This window comes from Scomber japonicus, chromosome 23, assembly GCF_027409825.1.
Source record: "Scomber japonicus isolate fScoJap1 chromosome 23, fScoJap1.pri, whole genome shotgun sequence".
NCBI lineage: Eukaryota > Metazoa > Chordata > Actinopteri > Scombriformes > Scombridae > Scomber > Scomber japonicus.
In genome coordinates, this window is record NC_070600.1 from 8,552,569 (window position 1) to 8,566,750 (window position 14,182).

At 37.7% G+C, this 14,182-nt stretch overlaps 1 protein-coding gene across 1 annotated transcript in view; it reads right to left on the bottom strand.

Moving 5' to 3' along the window:
• LOC128353349 (DENN domain-containing protein 11-like) overlaps positions 1-14,182 on the bottom strand; it is a 252,134-nt gene that overhangs the window by 37,602 nt on the left and 200,350 nt on the right. The window lies entirely within an intron of this gene.

Consider the following 14,182-nt stretch of genomic DNA (forward strand, 5'->3'; position numbering starts at 1 on the left):
GGAAATATTAAAAAGCTCTTGGTGTAGTGGCTGTATCATTAAATAACCAATATATTTCAACCACTGTAAGTCTTCGTTAAGGCCCGTAGTGACCTGCATGGTGGACAGCAACTATTATATAAGTGAAAAATGTGAGTTTATCTCAGATTTGTACAAGCTTCAGTCTTAAATGTTCGACTTCCAATTAGTATCTTAAATAATTAAGGTAGTTCACCAGCAGTTTGAGCTTCTGCTGTCTTCTTATGGTTTGAATAAAACAGTTCAGTAATAAATTATAGCAGAAACAGACATTGCAAGGTGGTTTTGTGGAGCTGCTGCATGGATAGAGATGAGTGTGTGTGAGGCGTCAGAGAAACTGCTGTGACTTGCAGCATATTCATTTGGACGTCAGCAGTTTTGATTGTAATTAAATACTAAAACTGGTGCCCTACTTTTGCCCAACTTTGGCAGCCGAGCAAATAATCTCCACGCTGCCACGTTGAAGGACATGATTAATGACATTGGCGTGTGAAACAGAGACAAAAGTCTGTGTCATCTATTGTTTTGTTTGTTGATTTTCTTTTCTTTTCTTTCATTCTTCCTTCCCCTCCTTCGTGTGTTGAGTGAGGAGGTTTTTAGGTTGTTGTTTTTTTTTTAACACCCCCCATCTCCGCTGTGATTTATGTCCCAGCTGTGCGTGTGTTTCGCAGGATGCACTAAAATTTATTTCAGGGATGGGATTTTGGCAAAAGCTGAGCAATGACGCAGCAGCCAGTCAACCTCTGTGGTCTGATAGTGAAATACTGGTGTGGAAAAATAGCGACTCCATGGATATTTATCACTACTCTGTTTGGTTATTTTTCTCCCCATTTGCCTTTTGACATGTTTACCCTCCCTTCTGCCCAAATATTATTATATTAATTATACTGTTACTGACAATTTACCCTAAATCTACTTACCAAGCCAAAAAAAAAACTCTAATACAGTTGGTTTTCAAGTCTGATAGTGAAAATTGTTCCTTTTTTTTCAATGTTTTCATTTCAGCAGATACTGTAGCTTTATGCTTAAAGGTGTGCCCATGCTGTCCTTGTTGTTTCTGGTCTTATTTGTTATGCTGTTTGCTCTCTTCATTTCCTGGTGAGTGTCCCGCCAGCTTCTGCCTGTCCTACTTTACTGTCTCCTTCAATATTATGGTTGTTTTATTATATTGTCAGCAACTCTTCTTTTCTAGCCTCTCTGATTTATTTTTGTTTTTTGGATGCATTTTCCCTGTCGCTATGACATTATTGCAAATAGTATTTTAACATTAAGCTGACAAGATGTTTCCAACAATCTGTGCTTTAATTACTTTTAATTGTGAAGAGGCCGCTGCCGTTATCTTTACCTTTCATTGAGATACAAGGTAACAAAAAAAAGATTTTAAAGTCCCCCTACAGACAAAAGTTTGTTTTGCTTTTTGTGACACCATTTGTTCTTTAAGGTGCAACATTTAAGAATTATGTACAAATTTAAAATGTTCAAAAATTAACTCATGGTATCAACAGAATGTGAAGAAATAAATTCCTTGACTTTCTCAGTTGCCTACAACAGCCTGTGACTGATTTCTATGTAAAGGATTCCAAAATCCAAAAGATGTGACCTTAATGAGCACTCACAGGTTCTTTGCCTGTCTCCCATCCCGCTACAGCATCAACGGGGTGTAACACTGGCGAACGTTAGCTAAAAAATTGAGTCTGCTAACATTAGCAAACGACGGGCACTCACCACATCACAAAGTCCACGTAAGCTAAAAAAAAATAAAATTTGTATGCAGTAAAGCTCGTTTAGCCAAAAAGCAATGTGACCAATGCCAGGGGGAAAACTAGGGTCAACATCTGCAGGGTATTCAAATCTGCCTTTCTTCCTATTGGACAAGTCACTTAACAGTACTGCAAAGCATATGAAATACATTGTGTTAATGTGGTTTTAGCTGGCTAATGTTAGCACTGCTATTAGCTAGTGCTGATGTAGTGCAAGCATGTACGCGAGCAACAGGATGCTGACTGCAGTTCACTTAATGGCCACTGGTGTCACTAATGAGAATGAATTTTCTGAATATTACATATTATACCTTTAACTACACAACAGTTAAACTAGAAGGCTGTTTTGACATCCATCTGCTGAAGCTTCTCACAGTCCAGTATACAACTAACACAAATACATAAATTGGAATGGACTTTTCAGACTTTTGAAATGAAAAATATTCATAATTATTAGTATTAGGAGATAAGAATTTGTGTATGTCTGATGCATATCAAGAGGAGAGGATCTTTGAAGATTATGTTGATAAAATAAGCTTGTTCATTCATTATTAATTTCCAGTTTTTGAATAGGATGCTGAAATATTATCAACTAAAATGAAAGTGAACCAGATGTGCTACATAATAAAAAGTTATGTGCAAAACAGCTTTTGTTATGTGCTAAAAACATGAAACATGAAGAAAAACCTTTCATCTGGCAGTAAAAAAAATGAATGTAATTTTGCTCATTTCTGCATAATTATCAGAGATCAAACTCATTTGTAATCTTAATTTCTCAACAACACAAGCAACCAAAAAAAAAACGTGCAAGACTCTGATGTACAGTCAGCTCGTTAGCTATTAAAGAAACGCCATCATTTCCTTGTGAAGTAGAAAACAACACTCTGAGGACAACACAAGGACGCTCTGCCAGGGAGAAGAGACATTCTCCGAGATATAATAATGGCGTTAAAGCGGCAGGAGCTGCTTGCCGATGGCCTTGTTTGTTTGTGGTTTTGTGACGGTGTCTAAATTGAATGCGGAAATGATTTATTGATGCAGAATTTCATCAGCAACTTTTGACAGCTGGCTCTCTCTCTTTAAAAAGATGACATCAGATCAGCTTGATAAAGATTATAATCAACGTTTTTTAAGAGCTGCTCCAAACATCTCCGAGCAGCCTGGCGATGACTGATTCAAAAGAGTTTATTTGCTTGTTTTGGAGCATTTTACACTCAAGGCTTATTTCATATACTGACAGTCCTGCAGCACATAAATTCACACAAAATTCTCCCTTTAGCACTGACAGAGTCCACAAATTTGGCCTCCCACTCACTGTCAGGACAGCTAGAGAAAGTCTGTGTGTGTGTGTGATGACAGCATATTTTGGAGTCTCTTCATCTAAACTCAGCTGTCCAAAACCAAAGGTGGATGCTCCCTCAGGGTGGACTTGCACTTTGAAAACCGCTGCTGTTGCTGTACAACGGAGACATTTCAAACCTTGTGGCACTTTAGTACAAACCGAACCATTAAAATTCAGCATTTAATATTTTATAATTTTCTTTTGCTAAATAATAGAGATTACAAAATGTGACAATAGTATGTAAAGTTGAAGACAAAAGACCCCTAAGTCGTCCTTTCTATCACACACAAAGCAAAATCACCTCAATAAAACTTGCTCTCTTCTCCTTTGAAGCCAGTCTCAGCCCTCTCTATAAATAACTTCCCAGTGGTATTACTGCAGAGAAAACCGAGCTAAGAGTGCCCTCTATGTGCAGGCTTAAGCTTTGTGCCTGCAAATGTGGCATAAAATCATCAAAAAAAAAAAAAAAGGCTAAGATGTACACTGAATGCACAGAATCAGGCATGTCTTACACATGCTGAGCTGCTTTTGAGCAGGATGAGTTGGCTCAATATCATTTTCTTTTTTTAAATCCATGTCCTCTTATGCGATCAGTAAAACACTTTCCACTTCTACCTTACCTCTGCATTTTTCCCCCAATATTTAGAGCATTTGAGGTAAAAGTCAGGGAGGAAAGCTTAACGTTCCCGGTGCCCTCTCTAAGTGCAGTGTCATCAGAAGTTAAGTGGGAAGGCAGGCCAGATCAAAGCAGTAAAACAGATCTTCACTGTCTCAGTTTATCTCTGCTAAAGCCTGAGAAACCCTGTCACAACCTCAGATGCTCAAAAAAAGAAAAAACTGATTTTCCTTCCGGACTCATTATTCCCTCCAGCGCTGGATGATGGTACACACATCCAGTCACGGTTGTGTAACTCAAATCAAAGCGCTCCGTTTGAAGACTTGTTTGGTTAATAAGTCTATTACGAAGCTATAAAAATTGCAATTAGATGGAAAATATGGAGTCAGTATCAAAATCCCAATTTATATTCTCCCGTTAGATTATGCAAAGAGAGGGTTTGTCATCAGTTGTGACTCATACTGATACACTGAGGGAATTAACAGCCATTACAAATAAAATTATAAATATCATAAATATGCATATACACTGTACACAGGAGTACTTGTGAGAACAGTAAATGGGATAAGAGCTGAATCTGTACAAGCAGATGGATGCAGTTTTAATTATCGATTCTTTAATCATTTAAGAAAAACTGGAAACAAATATTAATAATGTAAATCTACATTACAGCATAGAAAAAAGGGTTGATTTGACTGTCTCCTGAAAATTAGATGAAGTCAAAAAAAAGACATGAGAAGTGCAGCGAGAGTGTAAAATAAACAGCACACCGAGGAGAGCAATGCAAAATGTTTTAAAGCCAGGAAACAGGGATTACCTTGTTAAAATTTTTCAAGAGCCAGGGTGAACAGATATTGTCAATAAAAAAAAGGCATTGCTGACTTCTCTCAACCTGACACACACACTGTCAGCAGAAAAATATTGTTGTATATAAATAACAGAACAATAGTTTAAAATGGCTTAAAATTGAGGATTTTCAGCCTCCGAGCAAATGTGTAGCAATCCTTTACTGAGCAGTTAAATGTTTGTGTGGGTTGTACATCTTCAGAAACCAATGCATGTGTCAGTTTTGAGCATCTTCCCTCTTACAGTATGTTCCACCAAGCAACCAATATCATTATATCTGTTTCAAAAGTGTCACATATGACAGTTCAATCACATTCTGCTCTCAAACTTCGAAGGTTTCACACAACCGCAAATTAATGGTTTTCCTTTAATTATCAAAGCTGCATTAATTACCGTAATATCTTTATATTTAATACTGAACCTTAAAGTTGCACTGATTAATATCTTTGTATTAGCGATGGGTCGAATGACGAATGATGTTTTGATTGACTCTCATTGCGCTCATCAATTTTGTTTCACACTTCAGCAGGCAGCCAGACAAACCCACTTTACACTAACCTGCCCAGCTTCAAATAGCAGACTGACAAGTGATGATTTGGTGGACGTAGTGACACATTTAGCAGCTAGATATTTCCCTTAAGATTCAATGGAGACCAAACCAAGCTAAAAGAGTAACAGTTCAACATGCAGGGGCTTCAATGGTAAAACCAAGACAAACAAAAGAACCACCAACTAATTAATGCATCACCACATTTGGTTAAAAGCTACTCTAAAAACAATTCAAATTCTAAGAACAGCTGTTAAAAATGTTACTTAAATCTAAAATGAACAGAAGCCAGTGGTGCCTGTCAAAACACAAACAGCACTGTTAAAACTGACCCTCCCATGATCACTCAGTGGTTACAGAAAGTAAAACATGTCTACATGACGGAATATATGACTGCCCAATTACAGCTAAAAGTACCTGTTTTTACGAGAAGGTGGACCCCAGGACTATCTGGCTTAGGACTCTTATACACTTATACTCTATTCATTTACTTTTTTAATTATCAACAATATACCTTTTTTGGAGTACAGAACTAGATAAGATATGTGCTATACCCTTTATAGTGCTATCTCTGTGTGACACATGAGACCCAACCTCAAGATGTTTTTTTTTCTTTTTTGTATTCCTGTGTGTTAATGTGCATTTAAGGCAATAAAGTTCAAAATGTACTTTGAGCCAGGTATTTAATCTTTCTACTTTTTCTTGAGCACACCTAAAGTTATGGCAAGACCCATTAAAAGATGAGTAAATGAGCTACATCTATATGGTGCTGTTCTAATCTTCCAACCACTCAAAGCATTTTACAACACGAGCCACATCCACCCATTCACAGCAAGGTGCCAACCAGCTCATCAGGAATATTAATGATCATTCACACACGCGCTGATGGCACAGCCTTCAGGAGCAATTTGGGGTTCAGTATCCTGCACAAGAACACTTTGACATGCAGACAAGGTGATAAAAGATAAACGAATGGAGAAAAAAAAAACATAATGAAAGCTGTTATTTGGGCAGCAGCAGGCAGCAGGGACAATCACACAGAGTGCAGCCAGTCAAATGGCAGTACCCTCACACCTGTGCTCGTTTATCACCTGTTCCCTCTGCTTGGCCCTCTCAGAGATCTGTGTCCCCTGCTACCATAGGAAAGTGACAATCATCAGGTAAACAAAAACACAACTTCTGTCTTAATCAATTTTAAGTATCATGCCAAAATGGACACATTCTGAATAGCTCTGACTTTTTAAATGACATTTTGCTGGATTAGTCTTGTTATACTGGTGTAATTTCCAATAAAAATCAGACTCTTTGCCCCTTTAAGATCAGGATTATGCCCTTTGAAAGCGTCTTCCTGACATTGAGCTGCAGTGAAATCCAGTCAGTCAGTGGCAGAACACTCACAGAAGAGCGTACAGCCAGTTCTTCTCTCTATAACCTGGCGATGGAGCAGACAGATGTGCTGATATGCCATCTATAGCCGTAGGCCTTTTCTGACTTCTAAAGGCTTCTGCTGTCAAAATGGGGCGCCTGGGAGTGCATGACACAAAAGTTAAATGAAGGTTAAATGGAAGCACTTCAAAGTGGGAGATCTCCACAGAAAAATAACGGAGGAAAGGTTAATGTGTGTCTTGTTGAGACACCAGAGCAGCTTGTAGCTTTTGGGCATGACGGTTTGAGGTCCAGTTTGGGTCAGAATGCCTCGGGGCTGCCGTTTATTGGTTTCATTCACATGGTTGCTGTGTGCAGTACGATAACAGGGTTTTAAACTGATGCTTTGAGAGCAGTTTTCTTCCAGGTCAGACTTCCCTCTGTTATAGCGTGATATACTGTCACACAATAAAGCTTTATACATGCTGGAGTTCAGTCAGTCGAAGTTGTCCACCTTTGATATGGCAGAAGCCCGTCGGCGAGATATAGATGTGCAGAAAAGCTTGATTTCCTAAATTTAAATTAGTTGAAGTTTTGCAACACAAGTCAAGTTAACATAAGAGGAAAAGTAAGGAAAATAATTGGTCTGAGTTATGTTTATGCACCCATGTTACCATATAAAAGAAGAAAAAGCAAAGAATACAAACCATAAAGCTTTTGGAAGCAGGTAGATATGAGGCAATTATTATCCCAACACCACATCAAAAGAATGGCAACCTCTCTACTGGGCTGCCTACATCCCCTCAGTATTTAACCAATTATCACAACATAGTTAGTGAAGTGTGGTTAGCCTGTATGCCAGTGTGACAGCAAACTGCCAACTGCCAGGACTCAAAGGCAGCCGACCTGAAACTCAGCAGCCTTGCAGGGAATAGAGTTTGACACTGTTTTGAAGGTCAACTTCTTCTGCATTCAAACCCCAACAGGTTCCCCCCCTGAGCCCCTCAGGGGGCGGACCTGTTCTTGCTGAAACGCCTATCACAGGAAACGGGAGAGGCTTATTGTTCTCTCCTCTCCTGTTGACCCTTACCGCCCCATTAAAATCTAGCCTGAAACTCTGCCTGAGGGTCTCCAGCCATCATCATGCACGTGCACGCTTGCTGAAGCATCGCATACTAATGAGACAGGGAGGGGTGGTGGTGGTGGTGTTGGTGGTAGGTGCCTGGTTTGCATCTTTAAAAAGTAGTGATGGAGGTTAGGATTGGTCGCCGGGCAGATTCACTGACAGGCTTGATTATTAGTGGGTTTGATTCAGGAAGACAGCAGGAGGTGTTGCACTGTGAGTCTAATGAGAGCTGCTCGTGGCATCCAGGTGATCATGTTTGCTGACTGTGACTGGAAACACACACACAGATATTATTATTCACTGTGCAGGTTTACTGAAGGATTATTACCTCCACCAGGTGGTTTGCTTTTCTGCCTATCAGCAGGATTTCTGAAAGTATTGCAAGACATTTGGTTGGCATATCAGCCATTACAAGTGGAATTGTGTGGTGCTAAAACTATCTTGCCATATACTGTACATGCAACTGACCTGGTGCATAATAGAACTATCTCTCTGGCCTGTTTTCAGTGTCACAATAAAGACAATCTTTGGGATTTTTAACATAAATCTTAATTAAAGCCACAACATATAAAATTTGAAAATGTCTAAATTTGGCGCCCCCTTGTTGTCAAGACATAAAACAAAATAAAAATGTCTCAGTTAATATGCTGATCAGTCATGATACAGAGCAGCTAAAAGGCAATTGGGTTAAAGTTATTAGGAGTTACTGATGCATGCAGTCAATATGATGGCAGTTTCCCCAAGAAGTAGAGAAAACATTAAATGTTCTTTTCGTTGTTTACTCACTTAATCTTCTTCTTATTTTCATAACTTAAAGCATCACATAAGCATAACACACTTATTGGTAAATTGAGAACAATAATTGGTTTTCTGCATAGAAATACAAATTGCTTCTCTATTCACCAGAGAGAAAGAATTGTTGAATGACTATTTTTATCTGTTTTGGATTATAGGGATGTTATTTATGAAAGAGCAGTTGTGTTTCCACATTGAATTAACAAGATGCTGTGTACCACTCAGCCTTAGGGAATAGCTTATGATCCCTACAGTACCCACCACTGTACTCTTTACCATAAAGTTGGCTGGCCATCCCTGGCAGTGAGGAGAGATCAACATTGGTTTTTATTCATATATAAAGCTTCACTACAGATACTGCCACCCTATATATAATCTCTTTTAACCCTGAAGTCACATGATATTGGTAGTCAGAATATTAGTCAGAACTAAAATAGAAAAAAATATCATTCTCTTATAATGCACCTTACACTTGGAACAATCTGCAAAAGACCTTAAAACTAGATTCTTTACCGCCACTGCAGCTATTCAAAGGCCTTATCTCTGACCTAGTTTTAATTGATTGCAAATGTTTTTCACTTCACCATAATCTTATCTGTTTACTTATATTCATTAGTATTATTGTCTTCTATTTACCTACCCCAAATTGTTTTGCATTATTGTTGTTGTTTCTCGACACCATTATAAATGAGGATTCCTCCTCAATGGTCTTTCCAGGTAATAACATTAGGCTGCCTTTTAATACAGCACTGATGAAACACATAATAAAGTCACATCATATATTACTGAGCAGAACATATTTGCTTTGTTAAAACATTAAACTTGAAACATATAGGTCATGTCTTATAATTATGAACAGAGACACAGTCCAAAGGCTTGTTTGGATATATATACTTTATTGAGCTATAGTGATAGGTGATATTACTCTATTAGAATTACAAAAACATAAATCAGATTTTTTTTTCGATACCCGTGTGGTACTTTTCCTCACTCTGACATAATGGCAGCAGAGGTAGTGGAAAGACTGACACAATCTCAGAAACAGTTTAATGCCACACAGTAAAGTTGCCCTGATGAGAAAGCTAACAGTGCGCCTGCTACTGGAGGAACATACTGGACTGAGACTGTAGTACTGAGGTCCTAACATGTGAACACGACTGTCCTCAAGTGTGTTCATACACAGAAAATGTTGCACCGTGAATATGTGTCCAAAGCCCTGTTAAAACAATATATAGTAAATACTGTCTAACCTAGACTAGATTTGGTGTTACACATTCTTACAGCCTTTTAGTAGATGAATGATAGACTGCATTGATTTGTAATCATAAGGACAGCAGGGGGGGAAACCAGAAATGGAACTTTAAATACCATGATTTGAGCAACACAATACCATGTTCATAACAAGCTGTTTATAATGGTCATTATAGGACAATAAGGCACAGTTAGTTTAACAGCCAGAGATGTTATTGACAGTCCTTCTGCCTCCCAGTAGCAAACCACTTTCAACCACAACACATGCTGATCGTGTCATCACATCAGTGAGGAAAAAAAAAGAAAGAAAAAAGAAGAAGCTTGTTCAAGACGTTGCAAGATTTGAACACTCTATAGGCAGAAATTATGTCACTGGCTCCGTGGGCAGAGATTTGCACTGGTTTATTTAAAATAATCCAAAATGGGAGTCCTGTATGAAAAAACCTGAATTCTGAGTAAAGCTGGGGAAATTATATAAATAACATCCAGTTTCATCACAGTCAATTCTCACACCACATTTTTTCCACTGAGTTTCACTCCAGTGAAATGTGATTTTGGCTCTGACCTTTAACGTTCAACTTAACCAGTCAGATAATTTCTGCCTCATGATAATTGAATCTCCAGTCAGCTGTCGTCTCTGTCTGCTAAACACAGTGAGAAGCTGACAATGTTACCTGCTAAGTGCTTTTCGAGACAATCTCAGAAACAGAAATGAATCTCTTCCAGTTACATTATATTCTGCACATCAATCCCACACATCATGGAAAAAACAAACTACTATGTAGTTAATAAAACAATTTTCAGCCTGCTCTTTTCCTAAAGTGAACACTTCAACATTTCCTTTTTTAAAATAACAGATATGTGTGCTTACAGAAATAATACAAGAGGGGGGCAAAGTAGTTAATATTTAAATTCAACTTCACTGCTAAGTTTGGTCTTAAGCAAATTTCAAAATAAATCCCACACTCTGTTTCTAAAGCTAAACACATAAAAAAAGAAACACAAAATATAGAGATGCTAAGCAATATCATTGATAAGGCTATTGGTGCAAGTCAAATTCACTCTCAATTAGCTCTATTTGTATTGAACTCTTAAAACGTATTTCTTTTTGTTTTTAGAATAAACATTTTGAACAAAAAGCAGAGAAATGTCTGATGAAATAATTCATTGTTTTGCAGTAAAGCGCACAGGAAGTTTAAGAGGAGAATACTGTGACATTTTGATGGTCAGAAGCAACATTTCTTTAACCTGAACAATTCATTGACAATGACACCAAGTAGCTTCCTTACTGGCAGATGATGGGAAGCTGATTTCAGGGAAATCTATATTCAAAAGTTCTCTATATAACATAAAAATGATGTGTTAAAATTCAATGGCATTCTTCCTAGTTGTATTATTCTATTTGTATAACATATAAACATAGAGAATGAATATTCCTGACAGAAACCCCCCACCAAAAAAAAAGAAAAAGACAAAATAGAACAGTATTGATAACCCCTGAAACTGCATATGTCATTTATAAAGGGCTATAAAGGGCAAAAAGGACAAACCCAAAACTGCAATCTTGTTTGGACATTAAATATATATATATATAATAAATGATGAAAACTATTGTTCTCCTGTTGAAAATGGAAGCTTCTGGTTTGGAACCAGCAGGGGGCAGTATTATTTGGTAGAAAGTGATTGTACAGCTGTCTGTTTCTCATCCCTTATTGAGAATCATTATGTACAGTGAGCACAGTGACGTCTGATTTCAGTGAACAAAAGCAGTTCTCTCTTTCAACTGATTAAGTGAAAGCAGGAAACCATTCAAAAGGTTTTCACATCAATCATTAACTAAAGCTACAAGGAAGGTGCGGACATGGCAATATAAAAATACTGTCTCATATTGGCATGAAATGCTGGTGAACTAGTTCTGAATAGATGAGCTAATAGATGAACTGTGAGCAGTTGAGTTAACTTCAACACATGACTTCTAATAAATAATGACTTAAACTGGGTTTGTCCACATGTTGCAGGAGCAGGACCAGGTCAAGTTGAGTGTTTAGTAAAGCTAGAAACAGAATAGTGTACAAATCTCTCAAATAATCTTATTCACAGTCACTGCTCCCAACCTGGTTCATCTAATACTCAGTTCTGACAGTTTCTTCCAACCAAACACAACAGCAGCTGATTTCTCTGATTTCACCAGAAACCAAAGATTTCACACTAATGTGGTGCCTGGTTGTAATGAGCCTTGAGTGAAAGTGGGACATGCTCAAGAGCCACCGCTACATGGTTGGACATCAAATTTCATGATTTTGAATACACACTGAACATTATAAGCAGGAAAAAAGAGACAATAACATTCCTTTTTGTTCAGGATTGCTTTGAAAAATTACATTTGTTTTTAAAATGTGTTTGGCTTTGTTAAGACATCTGAGACAGGATAGCTTTTGGGTTTTAAGCCAAAGTTGCAAGTTTCAAGATGAATAATGATCGACAGCACGACAGGGTAACATTTAACAAATTATCACATGGAATGGATAGAATATTTAACAAGTAACAGACATTTACAGCAACAGACAATTAAATCCTTACATGAAATGGTCATCCAATCAATTTGAGTGCACACAACACAATTCATAATAGCATTATTTAGTAGCGTCAGTAAGATTCCTTTAGAAGTTTAAATATACTGGCATGATCGTTTGTTTGTGTGTTAGTTAATTAGTTCATAGGAGACTACACAGAACATGATTACTTAAACTAATAGCAATGACATACATTTCAATACAGGAGACAAACAGAGCCCAAAATGCAGATTACACAGAGACATTTCAAAGTCAATCACAGCAAAAAAGTGGATCACATTTTACAGAAAGGTATATCAGCTTCGGCTAATACTATCAAGTATTCATTGTACATTTCCCCTGCATTCATCCGTGACATTTAAGGCAATGTATCACAGAATGGACTGCTACACTGAACACAAAAAATACATGTCCCTGTATATCTGCATTAAAACAGGAGGATATTGCTCATGGGCTCTGTATGTAGAAAAACCACTATTATGCAGATGGTTTTTGGTCATTAATACCTTATTAAGGCCCACAGAGGAAATTACATTCAACCATAATTAAATTCATTGAATTGCAGCAGATTTGCTATGGCCATTTCTCTTTTAAGTGCAGCATACATGAGTGCAATATAGAAGAATAGACGACTTGCAGGAAGCGTTTTATGACTTGATCAAAATTATTGAAATGGGTCTTTGTGCAGGTTTTACTACACAATGTTACAGTGCTCAGGTGGGTAGCATAATACGTGGGCACCAGTGTCACCAGCTGTGAACACACCTGTTCTTTATTTATGGAAGAGGGAATTTTGTGGCGCCCAATTGCCACAGTGCAATTAGGATTTTCACCACACGGATCAACCATTTCCATTACACTGGGATTACTAACACTGCATTCACACGCCGAGCAACACAATTAACAAGTCATCAGAAGTTTTTGCTTCCTACAGAGCTGAGCAACCAGGGAAACTGCCAACACTTAGTCAGATTTAAGCTCCTCTTTTGTTCCCTGTTCCTTATTGATTCATATCACAAACATTAGCCTAAGATGGGAGCAATTCCCATTCAAAGCTTGCCACTTGTCCACAACTTTAATGTGAAAACCTACTGAAACAGACATCTTAATCATTGGTGCTTGGAGAATGGGTATTATCAATCATTAAGGCCAATCATCATTTTATCATTTTGTTTTCTATTCTAATAAATGAGTGCCTCCAATTGTCAACTTACTGTTCAGTGGGTACAATCAGAGCTTCTAATGGCCTACAATCAGTCACAAATGCAACACATACACCAAGTTACTTGTTGTGTGAATGCACGGTTAGGAATCAGTGTTCCTAAAGACGTCACCAGTTAAAATCATACCTCTGACCTGTCAATCACAAAAAGGGCTTTCCAACCACTGAGAAATGCTTTCATTGCTTCCTCTTAATACTTTTCCTCATCAACCAAAACTTCAGTGTGCTGTGAAAAAGACAGATCTAATTTTGGGTTCAGTTCGCTGGTACCGTAGGAAAAGTGTCAACCCACTGATGTTGCATTCACGTCATATCGGAAGACATGGGAGGAAGAACAGAAGTGCGTTTGCTTATACAGCTTGAAATATTCATGCTTTTTCTTTGTTAATTACTACAATCAATCATAAACAGATTCTAACGGATAACACTTTTCTTGAGCAGAGTTGATTGTCTGAATGTGAATTCAACTAATTTTCCAATAATCTGCAAGCAGTGGTGGATTTACCGCTGTGTTTGCTTTTCCCATTTGTACCCCATTTGCAGTTTTGTAAATCTTGTATTTACAGTAAATCCGATATGAAGTGAACGTGGCAAGAAAGAAAATAAAGTTAGTATTACACTGTTTTCCACAAACATTTTCTGACTTTTAGCCTCTTCACATGCATAAAGTATCTTACACATTTCTCTCTGGTTAATGTATCTGTTTAGTCAGTACTAATGC